This window comes from Corythoichthys intestinalis, chromosome 11 (assembly GCF_030265065.1).
Source record: "Corythoichthys intestinalis isolate RoL2023-P3 chromosome 11, ASM3026506v1, whole genome shotgun sequence".
Classification (NCBI taxonomy): Eukaryota; Metazoa; Chordata; class Actinopteri; order Syngnathiformes; family Syngnathidae; genus Corythoichthys; species Corythoichthys intestinalis.
In genome coordinates this window covers 7,281,792-7,301,556 of record NC_080405.1, presented here as the reverse complement: position 1 = coordinate 7,301,556, position 19,765 = coordinate 7,281,792, and the positions used below count along the sequence as shown (strand labels likewise).

General features: G+C 43.2%; 30 non-coding genes across 30 annotated transcripts; all 30 read right to left on the bottom strand.

Annotated features, from left to right (window-relative positions):
• Positions 1 to 349: 349 nt before the first annotated feature.
• trnan-guu (transfer RNA asparagine (anticodon GUU)) lies at positions 350 to 423 on the bottom strand. Its single transcript has one exon. It is a non-coding gene; the product is annotated as a tRNA-Asn (tRNA).
• A 682-nt stretch (positions 424 to 1,105) lies between these two features.
• On the bottom strand, positions 1,106 to 1,179 carry trnat-agu (transfer RNA threonine (anticodon AGU)). The gene has a single exon. It is a non-coding gene; the product is annotated as a tRNA-Thr (tRNA).
• Positions 1,180 to 1,762: 583 nt separating this feature from the next.
• trnat-agu (transfer RNA threonine (anticodon AGU)) lies at positions 1,763 to 1,836 on the bottom strand. Its single transcript has one exon. It is a non-coding gene; the product is annotated as a tRNA-Thr (tRNA).
• A 255-nt stretch (positions 1,837 to 2,091) lies between these two features.
• trnat-ugu (transfer RNA threonine (anticodon UGU)) lies at positions 2,092 to 2,165 on the bottom strand. The gene has a single exon. It is a non-coding gene; the product is annotated as a tRNA-Thr (tRNA).
• Positions 2,166 to 2,433: 268 nt separating this feature from the next.
• trnan-guu (transfer RNA asparagine (anticodon GUU)) lies at positions 2,434 to 2,507 on the bottom strand. Its single transcript has one exon. It is a non-coding gene; the product is annotated as a tRNA-Asn (tRNA).
• A 712-nt stretch (positions 2,508 to 3,219) lies between these two features.
• On the bottom strand, positions 3,220 to 3,293 carry trnat-agu (transfer RNA threonine (anticodon AGU)). The gene has a single exon. It is a non-coding gene; the product is annotated as a tRNA-Thr (tRNA).
• A 268-nt stretch (positions 3,294 to 3,561) lies between these two features.
• Positions 3,562 to 3,635, bottom strand: trnan-guu (transfer RNA asparagine (anticodon GUU)). The gene has a single exon. It is a non-coding gene; the product is annotated as a tRNA-Asn (tRNA).
• A 1,001-nt stretch (positions 3,636 to 4,636) lies between these two features.
• On the bottom strand, positions 4,637 to 4,710 carry trnat-agu (transfer RNA threonine (anticodon AGU)). Its single transcript has one exon. It is a non-coding gene; the product is annotated as a tRNA-Thr (tRNA).
• Positions 4,711 to 5,774: 1,064 nt separating this feature from the next.
• trnan-guu (transfer RNA asparagine (anticodon GUU)) lies at positions 5,775 to 5,848 on the bottom strand. Its single transcript has one exon. It is a non-coding gene; the product is annotated as a tRNA-Asn (tRNA).
• A 378-nt stretch (positions 5,849 to 6,226) lies between these two features.
• On the bottom strand, positions 6,227 to 6,300 carry trnat-agu (transfer RNA threonine (anticodon AGU)). Its single transcript has one exon. It is a non-coding gene; the product is annotated as a tRNA-Thr (tRNA).
• Positions 6,301 to 6,882: 582 nt separating this feature from the next.
• On the bottom strand, positions 6,883 to 6,956 carry trnat-agu (transfer RNA threonine (anticodon AGU)). The gene has a single exon. It is a non-coding gene; the product is annotated as a tRNA-Thr (tRNA).
• A 1,064-nt stretch (positions 6,957 to 8,020) lies between these two features.
• Positions 8,021 to 8,094, bottom strand: trnan-guu (transfer RNA asparagine (anticodon GUU)). Its single transcript has one exon. It is a non-coding gene; the product is annotated as a tRNA-Asn (tRNA).
• Positions 8,095 to 8,776: 682 nt separating this feature from the next.
• trnat-agu (transfer RNA threonine (anticodon AGU)) lies at positions 8,777 to 8,850 on the bottom strand. Its single transcript has one exon. It is a non-coding gene; the product is annotated as a tRNA-Thr (tRNA).
• A 255-nt stretch (positions 8,851 to 9,105) lies between these two features.
• trnat-ugu (transfer RNA threonine (anticodon UGU)) lies at positions 9,106 to 9,179 on the bottom strand. Its single transcript has one exon. It is a non-coding gene; the product is annotated as a tRNA-Thr (tRNA).
• A 268-nt stretch (positions 9,180 to 9,447) lies between these two features.
• On the bottom strand, positions 9,448 to 9,521 carry trnan-guu (transfer RNA asparagine (anticodon GUU)). The gene has a single exon. It is a non-coding gene; the product is annotated as a tRNA-Asn (tRNA).
• Positions 9,522 to 9,905: 384 nt separating this feature from the next.
• trnat-agu (transfer RNA threonine (anticodon AGU)) lies at positions 9,906 to 9,979 on the bottom strand. Its single transcript has one exon. It is a non-coding gene; the product is annotated as a tRNA-Thr (tRNA).
• Positions 9,980 to 10,561: 582 nt separating this feature from the next.
• On the bottom strand, positions 10,562 to 10,635 carry trnat-agu (transfer RNA threonine (anticodon AGU)). Its single transcript has one exon. It is a non-coding gene; the product is annotated as a tRNA-Thr (tRNA).
• A 1,064-nt stretch (positions 10,636 to 11,699) lies between these two features.
• On the bottom strand, positions 11,700 to 11,773 carry trnan-guu (transfer RNA asparagine (anticodon GUU)). The gene has a single exon. It is a non-coding gene; the product is annotated as a tRNA-Asn (tRNA).
• Positions 11,774 to 12,455: 682 nt separating this feature from the next.
• On the bottom strand, positions 12,456 to 12,529 carry trnat-agu (transfer RNA threonine (anticodon AGU)). Its single transcript has one exon. It is a non-coding gene; the product is annotated as a tRNA-Thr (tRNA).
• Positions 12,530 to 12,784: 255 nt separating this feature from the next.
• Positions 12,785 to 12,858, bottom strand: trnat-ugu (transfer RNA threonine (anticodon UGU)). The gene has a single exon. It is a non-coding gene; the product is annotated as a tRNA-Thr (tRNA).
• Positions 12,859 to 13,126: 268 nt separating this feature from the next.
• Positions 13,127 to 13,200, bottom strand: trnan-guu (transfer RNA asparagine (anticodon GUU)). The gene has a single exon. It is a non-coding gene; the product is annotated as a tRNA-Asn (tRNA).
• A 384-nt stretch (positions 13,201 to 13,584) lies between these two features.
• trnat-agu (transfer RNA threonine (anticodon AGU)) lies at positions 13,585 to 13,658 on the bottom strand. Its single transcript has one exon. It is a non-coding gene; the product is annotated as a tRNA-Thr (tRNA).
• Positions 13,659 to 14,240: 582 nt separating this feature from the next.
• Positions 14,241 to 14,314, bottom strand: trnat-agu (transfer RNA threonine (anticodon AGU)). The gene has a single exon. It is a non-coding gene; the product is annotated as a tRNA-Thr (tRNA).
• A 1,064-nt stretch (positions 14,315 to 15,378) lies between these two features.
• trnan-guu (transfer RNA asparagine (anticodon GUU)) lies at positions 15,379 to 15,452 on the bottom strand. The gene has a single exon. It is a non-coding gene; the product is annotated as a tRNA-Asn (tRNA).
• A 682-nt stretch (positions 15,453 to 16,134) lies between these two features.
• trnat-agu (transfer RNA threonine (anticodon AGU)) lies at positions 16,135 to 16,208 on the bottom strand. The gene has a single exon. It is a non-coding gene; the product is annotated as a tRNA-Thr (tRNA).
• A 269-nt stretch (positions 16,209 to 16,477) lies between these two features.
• On the bottom strand, positions 16,478 to 16,551 carry trnan-guu (transfer RNA asparagine (anticodon GUU)). The gene has a single exon. It is a non-coding gene; the product is annotated as a tRNA-Asn (tRNA).
• Positions 16,552 to 17,260: 709 nt separating this feature from the next.
• trnat-agu (transfer RNA threonine (anticodon AGU)) lies at positions 17,261 to 17,334 on the bottom strand. The gene has a single exon. It is a non-coding gene; the product is annotated as a tRNA-Thr (tRNA).
• A 1,064-nt stretch (positions 17,335 to 18,398) lies between these two features.
• On the bottom strand, positions 18,399 to 18,472 carry trnan-guu (transfer RNA asparagine (anticodon GUU)). Its single transcript has one exon. It is a non-coding gene; the product is annotated as a tRNA-Asn (tRNA).
• A 384-nt stretch (positions 18,473 to 18,856) lies between these two features.
• On the bottom strand, positions 18,857 to 18,930 carry trnat-agu (transfer RNA threonine (anticodon AGU)). Its single transcript has one exon. It is a non-coding gene; the product is annotated as a tRNA-Thr (tRNA).
• Positions 18,931 to 19,512: 582 nt separating this feature from the next.
• On the bottom strand, positions 19,513 to 19,586 carry trnat-agu (transfer RNA threonine (anticodon AGU)). The gene has a single exon. It is a non-coding gene; the product is annotated as a tRNA-Thr (tRNA).
• Positions 19,587 to 19,765: the final 179 nt, after the last annotated feature.

Below are 19,765 nucleotides of genomic sequence, written 5' to 3'. Positions count from 1 at the left end.
GAACAGCAGGAACTGCTGGGAGTTGAACCCAGGATCTCCTGTTTACTAGACAGGCACTTTGACTAGCTAAGCCACAGCGCCCTTTGTGTCTGAATCCCTTACCAATCTTTCACTGACATGGCTAAAGCTAATGCTGGGTAACAAAAAGTTACTTGCTTAATTCCACAGTTGTAATCTCAATTTGAGAAAACCCACCGTTGGTTTATGGGTGCTCTCCAGCTCAGTATTTGACTGAGTGACACACCATAGCCCAGCAAATTCTAGTATACAGTTCAAATGCTGCATATAATTGCGAAACACAAGACCTTGAAACATTTATCAAGCTCAGAACACAGGATTTAACAGGAAACGTCCCTGGGTGGATTTGAACCACCAGCCTCTCGGTTAACAGCCGAGCGCGCTGACCGATTGCGCCACAGAGACACTGTTTGGCTGGAAATGTAATTAAATATGGAAATTACAACAATTTGCTAAACAATAAAACTCACTTTTGAATTCCTAGAAGCTACCAAATGTGAGTCTCAGCAGATCTATTAAATGTCGAATAATGAACCAAATAAATACCTTAGAGTAGTTGGGTGTCAGGCGTGGAGAACTTGCAGGTTGCCAATAATTTTAGGAGTAAGTTCGGTGTAACCTTGCATCGGTCTCAAGTCGATTGCAAATTATTCCCTCGGGTCTCACAGTAAGTGTCCTGAAACAAAGAGGCTTTCTTGACAATGCTGAAAACAGTTTCTTCAAAGAACCAAGCCTATCCTCGCATACTTGCTCAGTGTTGTGAAAGACCTCACAATGGCAGAGGAGGGAGTTGAACCCAGGATCTCCTGTTTACTAGACAGGCACTTTGACCAGCTAAGCCACAGCGCCCTTAAAGTAGTTGGGTGTCAGGGGTGGAGAACTTGCAGGTTGCCAATAATTTTAGGAGTAAGTTGGGTGTAACCTTGCATCGGTCTCAAGTCGATTGCAAATTATTCCCTCGGGTCTCACAGTAAGTGTCCTGAAACAAAGAGGTTTTCTTGACCATGCTGACAACAGTTGCTTCAAAGAACAAAGCCTATCCTCACATATTTGTTCAGTGTTCTGAAAGAACTCACAACGGCACAGGAGGCACTGCTGGGAGTTGAACCCAGGATCTCCTGTTTACTAGACAGGTACTTTGACCAGCTAAGCCACAGCGCCCTTTGCGTCTGAATCCCTTACCAATCTTACACTGACATGGCTAAAGCTAATGCTGGGTAACAAAAAGTTACTTGCTTAATTCCACAGTTGTAATCTCAATTTGAGAAAACCCACCATTGGTTTATGGGTGCTCTCCAGCTCAGTGTTTGACACAAAGAGGCTTTCTTGACAATGCTGAAAACAGATGCTTCAAATAACAAAGCCTATCCTCGCATATTTGTTCAGTGTTCTGAAAGAACTCACAACGGCACAGCAGGCACTGCTGGGAGTTGAACCCAGTATCTTCTGTTTACTAGACAGGCACTTTGACCAGCTAAGCCACAGCGCCCTTTGCGTCTGAATCCCTTACCAATCTTACACTGACATGGCTAAAGCTAATGCTGCGTAACAAAAAGTTACTTGCTTAATTCCACAGTTGTAATCTCAATTTGAGAAAACCCACCATTGGTTTATGGGTGGTCTCCAGCTCAGTGTTTGACACAAAGAGGCTTTCTTGACAATGCTGAAAAAAAGTTGCTTCAAATAACCAAGCCTATCCTCGCATATTTGTTCAGTGTTCTGAAAGAACTCACAACGGGACAGCAGGCACTGCTGGGAGTTGAACCCAGGATCTCCTGTTTACTAGACAGGCACTTTGACCAGCTAAGCCACAGCGCCCTTTGCGTCTGAATCCCTTACCAATCTTTCACTGACATGGCTTAAGCTAATGCTGCGTAACAAAAAGTTACTTGCTTAATTCCACAGTTGTAATCTCAATTTGAGAAAAACCCACCGTTGGTTTATGGGTGCTCTCCAGCTCAGTATTTGACAGAAAGAGGCTTTCTTGACAATGCTGAAAACAGTTGCTTCAAATAACCATGCCTATCCGTGCATATTTATTCAGTGCTCTGAAAGAACTCATAATGGAACAGCAGGCACTGCTGGGAGTTAAACCCAGGATCTCCTGTTTACAAGACAGGCACTTTGACCAGCTAAGCCACAGCACCCTTTGCATCTGAACCCCTTACCAATCTTCCACTGACCTGGGTAAAACTAATGCTGGGTAACAAGAATTTCCTTGCTTAATTCCACAGTTGTAATCTCAATTTGAGAAAACCCACCGTTGGTTTATGGGTGGTCTCCAGCTCAGTGTTTGACTGACTGACACACCATAGCCCAGCAAATTCTAGTATACAGTTTAAATGCTGCGTGTAATTGCAAAACACAAGACCTTGAAAAATTAATCAAGCTCAGAAGACAGGATTTAATGGGAAACGTCCCTGGGTGGATTTGAACCACCAGCCTCTCGGTTAACAGCCGAGCGCACTGACCGATTGCGCCACAGAGACACGTTTTGGCTGGAAATGAAATTAAATATGGAAATTACAACAATTTGCTAAACAATAAAACATAGATTCACTTTTGAATTCCTAGAAGCTTCCAAATGTGAGTCTCAGCAGATCTATTAAATGTCAAATAATGACTAAATAAATAACTTAGAGTAGTTGGGTGTCAGGGCTGGAGAACTTGCAGGTTGCCAATAATTTTAGGAGTAAGTTGGGTGTAACCTCACATCGGTCTCAAGTCGATTGCAAATTGTTCCCTCGGGTCTCAGAGTAAGTGTCCTGACACAAAGAGGCTTTCTTGACCATGCTGAAAACAGTTGCTTCAAAGAACCAAGCCTATCCTCACATATTTGTTCAGTGTTCTGAAAGAACTCACAACGGCACAGCTGGCACTGCTGGGAGTTGAACCCAGGATCTCTTGTTTACTAGACAGGTACTTTGACCAGCTAAGCCAAAGCGCCCTTTGGGTCTGAATCCCTTACCAATCTTACACTGACATGGCTAAAGCTAATGCTGGGTAACAAAAAGTTACTTGCTTAATTCCACAGTTGTAATCTCAATTTGAGAAAACCCACCATTGGTTTATGGGTGGTCTCCAGCTCAGTGTTTGACACAAAGAGGCTTTCTAGACAATGCTGAAAAAAGGTGCTTCAAATAACCAAGCCTATCCTCGCATATTTGTTCAGTGTTCTGAAAGAACTCACAACGGGACAGCAGGCACTGCTGGGAGTTGAACCCAGGATCTCCTGTTTACTAGACAGGCACTTTGACCAGCTAAGCCACAGCGCCCTTTGCGTCTGAATCCCTTACCAATCTTACACTGACATGGCTAAAGCTAATGCTGGGTAACAAAAAGTTACTTGCTTAATTCCACAGTTGTAATCTCAATTTGAGAAAACCCACCGTTGGTTTATGGGTGCTCTCCAGCTCAGTGTTTGACTGAGTGACACACCATAGCCCAGCAAATTCTAGTATACAGTTCAAATGCTGCATATAATTGCAAAACACAAGACCTTGAAACATTTATCAAGCTCAGAACACAGGATTTAACAGGAAACGTCCCTGGGTGGATTTGAACCACCAGCCTCTCGGTTAACAGCCGAGCGCGCTGACCGATTGCGCCACAGAGACACTGTTTGGCTGGAAATGTAATTAAATATGGAAATTACAACAATTTGCTAAACAATAAAACTCACTTTTGAATTCCTAGAAGCTACCAAATGTGAGTCTCAGCAGATCTATTAAATGTCGAATAATGAACCAAATAAATACCTTAGAGTAGTTGGGTGTCAGGGGTGGAGAACTTGCAGGTTGCCAATAATTTTAGGAGTAAGTTCGGTGTAACCTTGCATCGGTCTCAAGTCGATTGCAAATTATTCCCTCGGGTCTCACAGTAAGTGTCCTGAAACAAAGAGGCTTTCTTGACAATGCTGAAAACAGTTTCTTCAAAGAACCAAGCCTATCCTCGCATACTTGCTCAGTGTTGTGAAAGACCTCACAATGGCAGAGGAGGGAGTTGAACCCAGGATCTCCTGTTTACTAGACAGGCACTTTGACCAGCTAAGCCACAGCGCCCTTAAAGTAGTTGGGTGTCAGGGGTGGAGAACTTGCAGGTTGCCAATAATTTTAGGAGTAAGTTGGGTGTAACCTCACATCGGTCTCAAGTCGATTGCAAATTGTTCCCTCGGGTCTCAGAGTAAGTGTCCTGACACAAAGAGGCTTTCTTGACCATGCTGAAAACAGTTGCTTCAAAGAACCAAGCCTATCCTCACATATTTGTTCAGTGTTCTGAAAGAACTCACAACGGCACAGCTGGGAGTTGAACCCAGGATCTCCTGTTTACTAGACAGGTACTTTGACCAGCTAAGCCAAAGCGCCCTTTGGGTCTGAATCCCTTACCAATCTTACACTGACATGGCTAAAGCTAATGCTGGGTAACAAAAAGTTACTTGCTTAATTCCACAGTTGTAATCTCAATTTGAGAAAACCCACCATTGGTTTATGGGTGGTCTCCAGCTCAGTGTTTGACACAAAGAGGCTTTCTAGACAATGCTGAAAAAAGGTGCTTCAAATAACCAAGCCTATCCTCGCATATTTGTTCAGTGTTCTGAAAGAACTCACAACGGGACAGCAGGCACTGCTGGGAGTTGAACCCAGGATCTCCTGTTTACTAGACAGGCACTTTGACCAGCTAAGCCACAGCGCCCTTTGCGTCTGAATCCCTTACCAATCTTACACTGACATGGCTAAAGCTAATGCTGCGTAACAAAAAGTTACTTGCTTAATTCCACAGTTGTAATCTCAATTTGAGAAAACCCACCGTTGGTTTATGGGTGCTCTCCAGCGCAGCGTTTGACTGAGTGACACACCATAGCCCAGCAAATTCTAGTATACAGTTCAAATGCTGCGTGTAATTGCAAAACACAAGACCTTGAAACATTAACCAAGCTCAGAACACAGGATTTAATGGGAAACGCCCTTGAGTGGATTTGTACCACCAGCCTCCCAGTTAACAGCCGAGCGCGCTGACCGATTGCACCACAGAGACACTTTTGGCTGGAAATTTAATTAAATATGGACATTACAACAATTTGCTAAACAATAAAACATAGATTCACTTTTGAATTCCTAAAAGCTACCAAATGTGAGTCTCAGCAGATCTATTAAATGTCGAATAATGACCAAATAAATACCTTAGAGTAGTTGGGTGTAAGGGCTGGAGAACTTGCAGGTTGCCAATTTTAGGAGTAAGTTGGGTGTAACCTTGCATCAGTCTCAAGTCGATTGCAAATTGTTCCCTCGGGTCTCAGAGTAAGTGTCCTGACACAAAGAGGCTTTCTTGACCATGCTGAAAACAGTTGCTTCAAAGACCCAAGCCTATTCTGGCAAATTTGTTCAGTGTTCTGAAAGAACTCACAACAGAACAGCAGGAACTGCTGGGAGTTGAACCCAGGATCTCCTGTTTACTAGACAGGCACTTTGACTAGCTAAGCCACAGCGCCCTTTGTGTCTGAATCCCTTACCAATCTTTCACTGACATGGCTAAAGCTAATGCTGGGTAACAAAAAGTTACTTGCTTAATTCCACAGTTGTAATCTCAATTTGAGAAAACCCACCGTTGGTTTATGGGTGCTCTCCAGCTCAGTATTTGACTGAGTGACACACCATAGCCCAGCAAATTCTAGTATACAGTTCAAATGCTGCATATAATTGCAAAACACAAGACCTTGAAACATTTATCAAGCTCAGAACACAGGATTTAACAGGAAACGTCCCTGGGTGGATTTGAACCACCAGCCTCTCGGTTAACAGCCGAGCGCGCTGACCGATTGCGCCACAGAGACACTCTTTGGCTGGAAATGTAATTAAATATGGAAATTACAACAATTTGCTAAACAATAAAACTCACTTTTGAATTCCTAGAAGCTACCAAATGTGAGTCTCAGCAGATCTAGTAAATGTCGAATAATGACTAAATAAATAACTTAGAGTAGTTGGGTGTCAGGGCTGGAGAACTTGCAGGTTGCCAATAATTTTAGGAGTAAGTTGGGTGTAACCTCACATCGGTCTGAAGTCGATTGCAAATTGTTCCCTCGGGTCTCAGAGTAAGTGTCCTGACACAAAGAGGCTTTCTTGACCATGCTGAAAAAAGTTGCTTCAAAGAACCAAGCCTATCCTCGCATATTTGTTCAGTGTTCTGAAAGAACTCACAACGGCACAGGAGGCACTGCTGGGAGTTGAACCCAGGATCTCCTGTTTACTAGACAGGTACTTTGACCAGCTAAGCCACAGCGCCCTTTGCGTCTGAATCCCTTACCAATCTTACACTGACATGGCTAAAGCTAATGCTGGGTAACAAAAAGTTACTTGCTTAATTCCACAGTTGTAATCTCAATTTGAGAAAACCCACCATTGGTTTATGGGTGCTCTCCAGCTCAGTGTTTGACACAAAGAGGCTTTCTTGACAATGCTGAAAACAGATGCTTCAAATAACCAAGCCTATCCTCGCATATTTGTTCAGTGTTCTGAAAGAACTCACAACGGCACAGCAGGCACTGCTGGGAGTTGAACCCAGTATCTTCTGTTTACTAGACAGGCACTTTGACCAGCTAAGCCACAGCGCCCTTTGCGTCTGAATCCCTTACCAATCTTACACTGACATGGCTAAAGCTAATGCTGCGTAACAAAAAGTTACTTGCTTAATTCCACAGTTGTAATCTCAATTTGAGAAAACCCACCATTGGTTTATGGGTGGTCTCCAGCTCAGTGTTTGACACAAAGAGGCTTTCTTGACAATGCTGAAAAAAGTTGCTTCAAATAACCAAGCCTATCCTCGCTTATTTGTTCAGTGTTCTGAAAGAACTCACAACGGGACAGCAGGCACTGCTGGGAGTTGAACCCAGGATCTCCTGTTTACTAGACAGGCACTTTGACCAGCTAAGCCACAGCGCCCTTTGCGTCTGAATCCCTTACCAATCTTACACTGACATGGCTAAAGCTAATGCTGCGTAACAAAAAGTTACTTGCTTAATTCCACAGTTGTAAGCTCAATTTGAGAAAACCCACCGTTGGTTTATGGGTGCTCTCCAGCTCAGCGTTTGACTGAGTGACACACCATAGCCCAGCAAATTCTAGTATACAGTTCAAATGCTGCGTGTAATTGCAAAACACAAGACCTTGAAACATTAACCAAGCTCAGAACACAGGATTTAATGGGAAACGCCCTTGAGTGGATTTGTACCACTAGCCTCCCAGTTAACAGCCGAGCGCGCTGACCGATTGCACCACAGAGACACTTTTGGCTGGAAATTTAATTAAATATGGAAATTACAACAATTTGCTAAACAATAAAACATAGATTCACTTTTGAATTCCTAAAAGCTACCAAATGTGAGTCTCAGCAGATCTATTAAATGTCGAATAATGTCCAAATAAATACCTTAGAGTAGTTGGGTGTAAGGGCTGGAGAACTTGCAGGTTGCCAATTTTAGGAGTAAGTTGGGTGTAACCTTGCATCAGTCTCAAGTCGATTGCAAATTGTTCCCTCGGGTCTCAGAGTAAGTGTCCTGACACAAAGAGGCTTTCTTGACCATGCTGAAAACAGTTGCTTTAAAGACCCAAGCCTATTCTGGCAAATTTGTTCAGTGTTCTGAAAGAACTCACAACAGAACAGCAGGAACTGCTGGGAGTTGAACCCAGGATCTCCTGTTTACTAGACAGGCACTTTGACTAGCTAAGCCACAGCGCCCTTTGTGTCTGAATCCCTTACCAATCTTTCACTGACATGGCTAAAGCTAATGCTGGGTAACAAAAAGTTACTTGCTTAATTCCACAGTTGTAATCTCAATTTGAGAAAACCCACCGTTGGTTTATGGGTGCTCTCCAGCTCAGTATTTGACTGAGTGACACACCATAGCCCAGCAAATTCTAGTATACAGTTCAAATGCTGCATATAATTGCAAAACACAAGACCTTGAAACATTTATCAAGCTAAGAACACAGGATTTAACAGGAAACGTCCCTGGGTGGATTTGAACCACCAGCCTCTCGGTTAACAGCCGAGCGTGCTGACCGATTGCGCCACAGAGACACTGTTTGGCTGGAAATGTAATTAAATATGGAAATTACAACAATTTGCTAAACAATAAAACTCACTTTTGAATTCCTAGAAGCTACCAAATGTGAGTCTCAGCAGATCTATTAAATGTCGAATAATGAACCAAATAAATACCTTAGAGTAGTTGGGTGTCAGGGGTGGAGAACTTGCAGGTTGCCAATAATTTTAGGAGTAAGTTCGGTGTAACCTTGCATCGGTCTCAAGTCGATTGCAAATTATTCCCTCGGGTCTCACAGTAAGTGTCCTGAAACAAAGAGGCTTTCTTGACAATGCTGAAAACAGTTTCTTCAAAGAACCAAGCCTATCCTCGCATACTTGCTCAGTGTTGTGAAAGACCTCACAATGGCAGAGCAGGGAGTTGAACCCAGGATCTCCTGTTTACTAGACAGGCACTTTGACCAGCTAAGCCACAGCGCCCTTAAAGTAGTTGGGTGTCAGGGGTGGAGAACTTGCAGGTTGCCAATAATTTTAGGAGTAAGTTGGGTGTAACCTTGCATCGGTCTCAAGTCGATTGCAAATTATTCCCTCGGGTCTCACAGTAAGTGTCCTGAAACAAAGAGGTTTTCTTGACCATGCTGACAACAGTTGCTTCAAAGAACAAAGCCTATCCTCACATATTTGTTCAGTGTTCTGAAAGAACTCACAACGGCACAGGAGGCACTGCTGGGAGTTGAACCCAGGATCTCCTGTTTACTAGACAGGTACTTTGACCAGCTAAGCCACAGCGCCCTTTGCGTCTGAATCCCTTACCAATCTTACACTGACATGGCTAAAGCTAATGCTGGGTAACAAAAAGTTACTTGCTTAATTCCACAGTTGTAATCTCAATTTGAGAAAAACCCACCGTTGGTTTATGGGTGCTCTCCAGCTCAGTATTTGACAGAAAGAGGCTTTCTTGACAATGCTGAAAACAGTTGCTTCAAATAACCATGCCTATCCGTGCATATTTATTCAGTGCTCTGAAAGAACTCATAATGGAACAGCAGGCACTGCTGGGAGTTAAACCCAGGATCTCCTGTTTACAAGACAGGCACTTTGACCAGCTAAGCCACAGCACCCTTTGCATCTGAACCCCTTACCAATCTTCCACTGACCTGGGTAAAACTAATGCTGGGTAACAAGAATTTCCTTGCTTAATTCCACAGTTGTAATCTCAATTTGAGAAAACCCACCGTTGGTTTATGGGTGGTCTCCAGCTCAGTGTTTGACTGACTGACACACCATAGCCCAGCAAATTCTAGTATACAGTTTAAATGCTGCGTGTAATTGCAAAACACAAGACCTTGAAACATTAATCAAGCTCAGAAGACAGGATTTAATGGGAAACGTCCCTGGGTGGATTTGAACCACCAGCCTCTCGGTTAACAGCCGAGCGCGCTGACCGATTGCGCCACAGAGACACGTTTTGGCTGGAAATGAAATTAAATATGGAAATTACAACAATTTGCTAAACAATAAAACATAGATTCACTTTTGAATTCCTAGAAGCTTCCAAATGTGAGTCTCAGCAGATCTATTAAATGTCAAATAATGACTAAATAAATAACTTAGAGTAGTTGGGTGTCAGGGCTGGAGAACTTGCAGGTTGCCAATAATTTTAGGAGTAAGTTGGGTGTAACCTCACATCGGTCTCAAGTCGATTGCAAATTGTTCCCTCGGGTCTCAGAGTAAGTGTCCTGACACAAAGAGGCTTTCTTGACCATGCTGAAAAAAGTTGCTTCAAAGAACCAAGCCTATCCTCGCATATTTGTTCAGTGTTCTGAAAGAACTCACAACGGCACAGGAGGCACTGCTGGGAGTTGAACCCAGGATCTCCTGTTTACTAGACAGGTACTTTGACCAGCTAAGCCACAGCGCCCTTTGCGTCTGAATCCCTTACCAATCTTACACTGACATGGCTAAAGCTAATGCTGGGTAACAAAAAGTTACTTGCTTAATTCCACAGTTGTAATCTCAATTTGAGAAAACCCACCATTGGTTTATGGGTGCTCTCCAGCTCAGTGTTTGACACAAAGAGGCTTTCTTGACAATGCTGAAAACAGATGCTTCAAATAACCAAGCCTATCCTCGCATATTTTTTCAGTGTTCTGAAAGAACTCACAACGGCACAGCAGGCACTGCTGGGAGTTGAACCCAGTATCTTCTGTTTACTAGACAGGCACTTTGACCAGCTAAGCCACAGCGCCCTTTGCGTCTGAACCCCTTACCAATCTTACACTGACATGGCTAAAGCTAATGCTGCGTAACAAAAAGTTACTTGCTTAATTCCACAGTTGTAATCTCAATTTGAGAAAACCCACCATTGGTTTATGGGTGGTCTCCAGCTCAGTGTTTGACACAAAGAGGCTTTCTTGACAATGCTGAAAAAAGTTGCTTCAAATAACCAAGCCTATCCTCGCATATTTGTTCAGTGTTCTGAAAGAACTCACAACGGGACAGCAGGCACTGCTGGGAGTTGAACCCAGGATGTCCTGTTTACTAGACAGGCACTTTGACCAGCTAAGCCACAGCGCCCTTTGCGTCTGAATCCCTTACCAATCTTACACTGACATGGCTAAAGCTAATGCTGCGTAACAAAAAGTTACTTGCTTACTTCCACAGTTGTAAGCTCAATTTGAGAAAACCCACCGTTGGTTTATGGGTGCTCTCCAGCTCAGCGTTTGACTGAGTGACACACCATAGCCCAGCAAATTCTAGTATACAGTTCAAATGCTGCGTGTAATTGCAAAACACAAGACCTTGAAACATTAACCAAGCTCAGAACACAGGATTTAATGGGAAACGCCCTTGAGTGGATTTGTACCACTAGCCTCCCAGTTAACAGCCGAGCGCGCTGACCGATTGCACCACAGAGACACTTTTGGCTGGAAATTTAATTAAATATGGAAATTACAACAATTTGCTAAACAATAAAACATAGATTCACTTTTGAATTCCTAAAAGCTACCAAATGTGAGTCTCAGCAGATCTATTAAATGTCGAATAATGTCCAAATAAATACCTTAGAGTAGTTGGGTGTAAGGGCTGGAGAACTTGCAGGTTGCCAATTTTAGGAGTAAGTTGGGTGTAACCTTGCATCAGTCTCAAGTCGATTGCAAATTGTTCCCTCGGGTCTCAGAGTAAGTGTCCTGACACAAAGAGGCTTTCTTGACCATGCTGAAAACAGTTGCTTCAAAGACCCAAGCCTATTCTGGCAAATTTGTTCAGTGTTCTGAAAGAACTCACAACAGAACAGCAGGAACTGCTGGGAGTTGAACCCAGGATCTCCTGTTTACTAGACAGGCACTTTGACTAGCTAAGCCACAGCGCCCTTTGTGTCTGAATCCCTTACCAATCTTTCACTGACATGGCTAAAGCTAATGCTGGGTAACAAAAAGTTACTTGCTTAATTCCACAGTTGTAATCTCAATTTGAGAAAACCCACCGTTGGTTTATGGGTGCTCTCCAGCTCAGTATTTGACTGAGTGACACACCATAGCCCAGCAAATTCTAGTATACAGTTCAAATGCTGCATATAATTGCAAAACACAAGACCTTGAAACATTTATCAAGCTCAGAACACAGGATTTAACAGGAAACGTCCCTGGGTGGATTTGAACCACCAGCCTCTCGGTTAACAGCCGAGCGCGCTGACCGATTGCGCCACAGAGACACTCTTTGGCTGGAAATGTAATTAAATATGGAAATTACAACAATTTGCTAAACAATAAAACTCACTTTTGAATTCCTAGAAGCTACCAAATGTGAGTCTCAGCAGATCTATTAAATGTCGAATAATGAACCAAATAAATACCTTAGAGTAGTTGGGTGTCAGGGGTGGAGAACTTGCAGGTTGCCAATAATTTTAGGAGTAAGTTCGGTGTAACCTTGCATCGGTCTCAAGTCGATTGCAAATTATTCCCTCGGGTCTCACAGTAAGTGTCCTGAAACAAAGAGGCTTTCTTGACAATGCTGAAAACAGTTTCTTCAAAGAACCAAGCCTATCCTCGCATACTTGCTCAGTGTTGTGAAAGACCTCACAATGGCAGAGCAGGGAGTTGAACCCAGGATCTCCTGTTTACTAGACAGGCACTTTGACCAGCTAAGCCACAGCGCCCTTAAAGTAGTTGGGTGTCAGGGGTGGAGAACTTGCAGGTTGCCAATAATTTTAGGAGTAAGTTGGGGGTAACCTTGCATCGGTCTCAAGTCGATTGCAAATTATTCCCTCGGGTCTCACAGTAAGTGTCCTGAAACAAAGAGGTTTTCTTGACCATGCTGACAACAGTTGCTTCAAAGAACAAAGCCTATCCTCACATATTTGTTCAGTGTTCTGAAAGAACTCACAACGGCACAGGAGGCACTGCTGGGAGTTGAACCCAGGATCTCCTGTTTACTAGACAGGTACTTTGACCAGCTAAGCCACAGCGCCCTTTGCGTCTGAATCCCTTACCAATCTTACACTGACATGGCTAAAGCTAATGCTGGGTAACAAAAAGTTACTTGCTTAATTCCACAGTTGTAATCTCAATTTGAGAAAAACCCACCGTTGGTTTATGGGTGCTCTCCAGCTCAGTATTTGACAGAAAGAGGCTTTCTTGACAATGCTGAAAACAGTTGCTTCAAATAACCATGCCTATCCGTGCATATTTATTCAGTGCTCTGAAAGAACTCATAATGGAACAGCAGGCACTGCTGGGAGTTAAACCCAGGATCTCCTGTTTACAAGACAGGCACTTTGACCAGCTAAGCCACAGCACCCTTTGCATCTGAACCCCTTACCAATCTTCCACTGACCTGGGTAAAACTAATGCTGGGTAACAAGAATTTCCTTGCTTAATTCCACAGTTGTAATCTCAATTTGAGAAAACCCACCGTTGGTTTATGGGTGGTCTCCAGCTCAGTGTTTGACTGACTGACACACCATAGCCCAGCAAATTCTAGTATACAGTTTAAATGCTGCGTGTAATTGCAAAACACAAGACCTTGAAACATTAATCAAGCTCAGAAGACAGGATTTAATGGGAAACGTCCCTGGGTGGATTTGAACCACCAGCCTCTCGGTTAACAGCCGAGCGCGCTGACCGATTGCGCCACAGAGACACGTTTTGGCTGGAAATGAAATTAAATATGGAAATTACAACAATTTGCTAAACAATAAAACATAGATTCACTTTTGAATTCCTAGAAGCTTCCAAATGTGAGTCTCAGCAGATCTATTAAATGTCAAATAATGACTAAATAAATAACTTAGAGTAGTTGGGTGTCAGGGCTGGAGAACTTGCAGGTTGCCAATAATTTTAGGAGTAAGTTGGGTGTAACCTCACATCGGTCTCAAGTCGATTGCAAATTGTTCCCTCGGGTCTCAGAGTAAGTGTCCTGACACAAAGAGGCTTTCTTGACCATGCTGAAAAAAGTTGCTTCAAAGAACCAAGCCTATCCTCGCATATTTGTTCAGTGTTCTGAAAGAACTCACAACGGCACAGGAGGCACTGCTGGGAGTTGAACCCAGGATCTCCTGTTTACTAGACAGGTACTTTGACCAGCTAAGCCACAGCGCCCTTTGTGTCTGAATCCCTTACCAATCTTACACTGACATGGCTAAAGCTAATGCTGGGTAACAAAAAGTTACTTGCTTAATTCCACAGTTGTAATCTCAATTTGAGAAAACCCACCATTGGTTTATGGGTGCTCTCCAGCTCAGTGTTTGACACAAAGAGGCTTTCTTGACAATGCTGAAAACAGATGCTTCAAATAACCAAGCCTATCCTCGCATATTTGTTCAGTGTTCTGAAAGAACTCACAACGGCACAGCAGGCACTGCTGGGAGTTGAACCCAGTATCTTCTGTTTACTAGACAGGCACTTTGACCAGCTAAGCCACAGCGCCCTTTGCGTCTGAATCCCTTACCAATCTTACACTGACATGGCTAAAGCTAATGCTGCGTAACAAAAAGTTACTTGCTTAATTCCACAGTTGTAATCTCAATTTGAGAAAACCCACCATTGGTTTATGGGTGGTCTCCAGCTCAGTGTTTGACACAAAGAGGCTTTCTTGACAATGCTGAAAAAAGTTGCTTCAAATAACCAAGCCTATCCTCGCATATTTGTTCAGTGTTCTGAAAGAACTCACAACGGGACAGCAGGCACTGCTGGGAGTTGAACCCAGGATGTCCTGTTTACTAGACAGGCACTTTGACCAGCTAAGCCACAGCGCCCTTTGCGTCTGAATCCCTTACCAATCTTACACTGACATGGCTAAAGCTAATGCTGCGTAACAAAAAGTTACTTGCTTAATTCCACAGTTGTAAGCTCAATTTGAGAAAACCCACCGTTGGTTTATGGGTGCTCTCCAGCTCAGCGTTTGACTGAGTGACACACCATAGCCCAGCAAATTCTAGTATACAGTTCAAATGCTGCGTGTAATTGCAAAACACAAGACCTTGAAACATTAACCAAGCTCAGAACACAGGATTTAATGGGAAACGCCCTTGAGTGGATTTGTACCACTAGCCTCCCAGTTAACAGCCGAGCGCGCTGACCGATTGCACCACAGAGACACTTTTGGCTGGAAATTTAATTAAATATGGAAATTACAACAATTTGCTAAACAATAAAACATAGATTCACTTTTGAATTCCTAAAAGCTACCAAATGTGAGTCTCAGCAGATCTATTAAATGTCGAATAATGTCCAAATAAATACCTTAGAGTAGTTGGGTGTAAGGGCTGGAGAACTTGCAGGTTGCCAATTTTAGGAGTAAGTTGGGTGTAACCTTGCATCAGTCTCAAGTCGATTGCAAATTGTTCCCTCGGGTCTCAGAGTAAGTGTCCTGACACAAAGAGGCTTTCTTGACCATGCTGAAAACAGTTGCTTCAAAGACCCAAGCCTATTCTGGCAAATTTGTTCAGTGTTCTGAAAGAACTCACAACAGAACAGCAGGAACTGCTGGGAGTTGAACCCAGGATCTCCTGTTTACTAGACAGGCACTTTGACTAGCTAAGCCACAGCGCCCTTTGTGTCTGAATCCCTTACCAATCTTTCACTGACATGGCTAAAGCTAATGCTGGGTAACAAAAAGTTACTTGCTTAATTCCACAGTTGTAATCTCAATTTGAGAAAACCCACCGTTGGTTTATGGGTGCTCTCCAGCTCAGTATTTGACTGAGTGACACACCATAGCCCAGCAAATTCTAGTATACAGTTCAAATGCTGCATATAATTGCAAAACACAAGACCTTGAAACATTTATCAAGCTCAGAACACAGGATTTAACAGGAAACGTCCCTGGGTGGATTTGAACCACCAGCCTCTCGGTTAACAGCCGAGCGCGCTGACCGATTGCGCCACAGAGACACTCTTTGGCTGGAAATGTAATTAAATATGGAAATTACAACAATTTGCTAAACAATAAAACTCACTTTTGAATTCCTAGAAGCTACCAAATGTGAGTCTCAGCAGATCTATTAAATGTCGAATAATGAACCAAATAAATACCTTAGAGTAGTTGGGTGTCAGGGGTGGAGAACTTGCAGGTTGCCAATAATTTTAGGAGTAAGTTCGGTGTAACCTTGCATCGGTCTCAAGTCGATTGCAAATTATTCCCTCGGGTCTCACAGTAAGTGTCCTGAAACAAAGAGGCTTTCTTGACAATGCTGAAAACAGTTTCTTCAAAGAACCAAGCCTATCCTCGCATACTTGCTCAGTGTTGTGAAAGACCTCACAATGGCAGAGCAGGGAGTTGAACCCAGGATCTCCTGTTTACTAGACAGGCACTTTGACCAGCTAAGCCACAGCGCCCTTAAAGTAGTTGGGTGTCAGGGGTGGAGAACTTGCAGGTTGCCAATAATTTTAGGAGTAAGTTGGGTGTAACCTTGCATCGGTCTCAAGTCGATTGCAAATTATTCCCTCGGGTCTCACAGTAAGTGTCCTGAAACAAAGAGGTTTTCTTGACCATGCTGACAACAGTTGCTTCAAAGAACAAAGCCTATCCTCACATATTTGTTCAGTGTTCTGAAAGAACTCACAACGGCACAGGAGGCACTGCTGGGAGTTGAACCCAGGATCTCCTGTTTACTAGACAGGTACTTTGACCAGCTAAGCCACAGCGCCCTTTGCGTCTGAATCCCTTACCAATCTTACACTGACATGGCTAAAGCTAATGCTGGGTAACAAAAAGTTACTTGCTTAATTCCACAGTTGTAATCTCAATTTGAGAAAAACCCACCGTTGGTTTATGGGTGCTCTCCAGCTCAGTATTTGACTGACTGACACACCATAGCCCAGCAAATTCTAGAATACAGTTTAAATGCTGCGTGTAATTGCAAAACACAAGACCTTGAAACATTAATCAAGCTCAGAAGACAGGATTTAATGGGAAACGTCCCTGGGTGGATTTGAACCACCAGCCTCTCGGTTAACAGCCGAGCGCGCTGACCGATTGCGCCACAGAGACACGTTTTGGCTGGAAATGAAATTAAATATGGAAATTACAACAATTTGCTAAACAAAACATAGATTCACTTTTGAATTCCTAGAAGCTTCCAAATGTGAGTCTCAGCAGATCTATTAAATGTCAAATAATGACTAAATAAATAACTTAGAGTAGTTGGGTGTCAGGGCTGGAGAACTTGCAGGTTGCCAATAATTTTAGGAGTAAGTTGGGTGTAACCTCACATCGGTCTCAAGTCGATTGCAAATTGTTCCCTCGGGTCTCAGAGTAAGTGTCCTGACACAAAGAGGCTTTCTTGACCATGCTGAAAACAGTTGCTTCAAAGAACCAAGCCTATCCTCACATATTTGTTCAGTGTTCTGAAAGAACTCACAACGGCACAGCTGGCACTGCTGGGAGTTGAACCCAGGATCTCCTGTTTACTAGACAGGTACTTTGACCAGCTAAGCCAAAGCGCCCTTTGGGTCTGAATCCCTTACCAATCTTACACTGACATGGCTAAAGCTAATGCTGGGTAACAAAAAGTTACTTGCTTAATTCCACAGTTGTAATCTCAATTTGAGAAAACCCACCATTGGTTTATGGGTGGTCTCCAGCTCAGTGTTTGACACAAAGAGGCTTTCCAGACAATGCTGAAAAAAGTTGCTTCAAATAACCAAGCCTATCCTCGCATATTTGTTCAGTGTTCTGAAAGAACTCACAACGGGACAGCAGGCACTGCTGGGAGTTGAACCCAGGATGTCCTGTTTACTAGACAGGCACTTTGACCAGCTAAGCCACAGCGCCCTTTGCGTTTGAATCCCTTACCAATCTTACACTGACATGGCTAAAGCTAATGCTGCGTAACAAAAAGTTACTTGCTTAATTCCACAGTTGTAATCTCAATTTGAGAAAACCCACCGTTGGTTTATGGGTGCTCTCCAGCGCAGCGTTTGACTGAGTGACACACCATAGCCCAGCAAATTCTAGTATACAGTTCAAATGCTGCGTGTAATTGCAAAACACAAGACCTTGAAACATTAACCAAGCTCAGAACACAGGATTTAATGGGAAACGCCCTTGAGTGGATTTGTACCACCAGCCTCCCAGTTAACAGCCGAGCGCGCTGACCGATTGCACCACAGAGACACTTTTGGCTGGAAATTTAATTAAATATGGACATTACAACAATTTGCTAAACAATAAAACATAGATTCACTTTTGAATTCCTAAAAGCTACCAAATGTGAGTCTCAGCAGATCTATTAAATGTCGAATAATGACCAAATAAATACCTTAGAGTAGTTGGGTGTAAGGGCTGGAGAACTTGCAGGTTGCCAATTTTAGGAGTAAGTTGGGTGTAACCTTGCATCAGTCTCAAGTCGATTGCAAATTGTTCCCTCGGGTCTCAGAGTAAGTGTCCTGACACAAAGAGGCTTTCTTGACCATGCTGAAAACAGTTGCTTCAAAGACCCAAGCCTATTCTGGCAAATTTGTTCAGTGTTCTGAAAGAACTCACAACAGAACAGCAGGAACTGCTGGGAGTTGAACCCAGGATCTCCTGTTTACTAGACAGGCACTTTGACTAGCTAAGCCACAGCGCCCTTTGTGTCTGAATCCCTTACCAATCTTTCACTGACATGGCTAAAGCTAATGCTGGGTAACAAAAAGTTACTTGCTTAATTCCACAGTTGTAATCTCAATTTGAGAAAACCCACCGTTGGTTTATGGGTGCTCTCCAGCTCAGTATTTGACTGACTGACACACCATAGCCCAGCAAATTCTAGAATACAGTTTAAATGCTGCGTGTAATTGCAAAACACAAGACCTTGAAACATTAATCAAGCTCAGAACACAGGATTTAACAGGAAACGTCCCTGGGTGGATTTGAACCACCAGCCTCTCGGTTAACAGCCGAGCACGCTGACCGATTGCGCCACAGAGACACGTTTTGGCTGGAAATGAAATTAAATATGGAAATTACAACAATTTGCTAAACAATAAAACATAGATTCACTTTTGAATTCCTAGAAGCTTCCAAATGTGAGTCTCAGCAGATCTATTAAATGTCAAATAATGACTAAATAAATAACTTAGAGTAGTTGGGTGTCAGGGCTGGAGAACTTGCAGGTTGCCAATAATTTTAGGAGTAAGTTGGGTGTAACCTCACATCGGTCTAAAGTCGATTGCAAATTGTTCCCTCGGGTCTCAGAGTAAGTGTCCTGACACAAAGAGGCTTTCTTGACCATGCTGAAAAAAGTTGCTTCAAAGAACCAAGCCTATCCTCGCATATTTGTTCAGTGTTCTGAAAGAACTCACAACGGCACAGGAGGCACTGCTGGGAGTTGAACCCAGGATCTCCTGTTTACTAAACAGGTACTTTGACCAGCTAAGCCACAGCGCCCTTTGCGTCTGAATCCCTTACCAATCTTACACTGACATGGCTAAAGCTAATGCTGGGTAACAAAAAGTTACTTGCTTAATTCCACAGTTGTAATCTCAATTTGAGAAAACCCACCATTGGTTTATGGGTGCTCTCCAGCTCAGTGTTTGACACAAAGAGGCTTTCTTGACAATGCTGAAAACAGATGCTTCAAATAACCAAGCCTATCCTCGCATATTTGTTCAGTGTTCTGAAAGAACTCACAACGGCACAGCAGGCACTGCTGGGAGTTGAACCCAGTATCTTCTGTTTACTAGACAGGCACTTTGACCAGCTAAGCCACAGCGCCCTTTGCGTCTGAATCCCTTACCAATCTTACACTGACATGGCTAAAGCTAATGCTGCGTAACAAAAAGTTACTTGCTTAATTCCACAGTTGTAATCTCAATTTGAGAAAACCCACCATTGGTTTATGGGTGGTCTCCAGCTCAGTGTTTGACACAAAGAGGCTTTCTTGACAATGCTGAAAAAAGTTGCTTCAAATAACCAAGCCTATCCTCGCATATTTGTTCAGTGTTCTGAAAGAACTCACAACGGGACAGCAGGCACTGCTGGGAGTTGAACCCAGGATGTCCTGTTTACTAGACAGGCACTTTGACCAGCTAAGCCACAGCGCCCTTTGCGTCTGAATCCCTTACCAATCTTACACTGACATGGCTAAAGCTAATGCTGCGTAACAAAAAGTTACTTGCTTAATTCCACAGTTGTAATCTCAATTTGAGAAAACCCACCGTTGGTTTATGGGTGCTCTCCAGCGCAGCGTTTGACTGAGTGACACACCATAGCCCAGCAAATT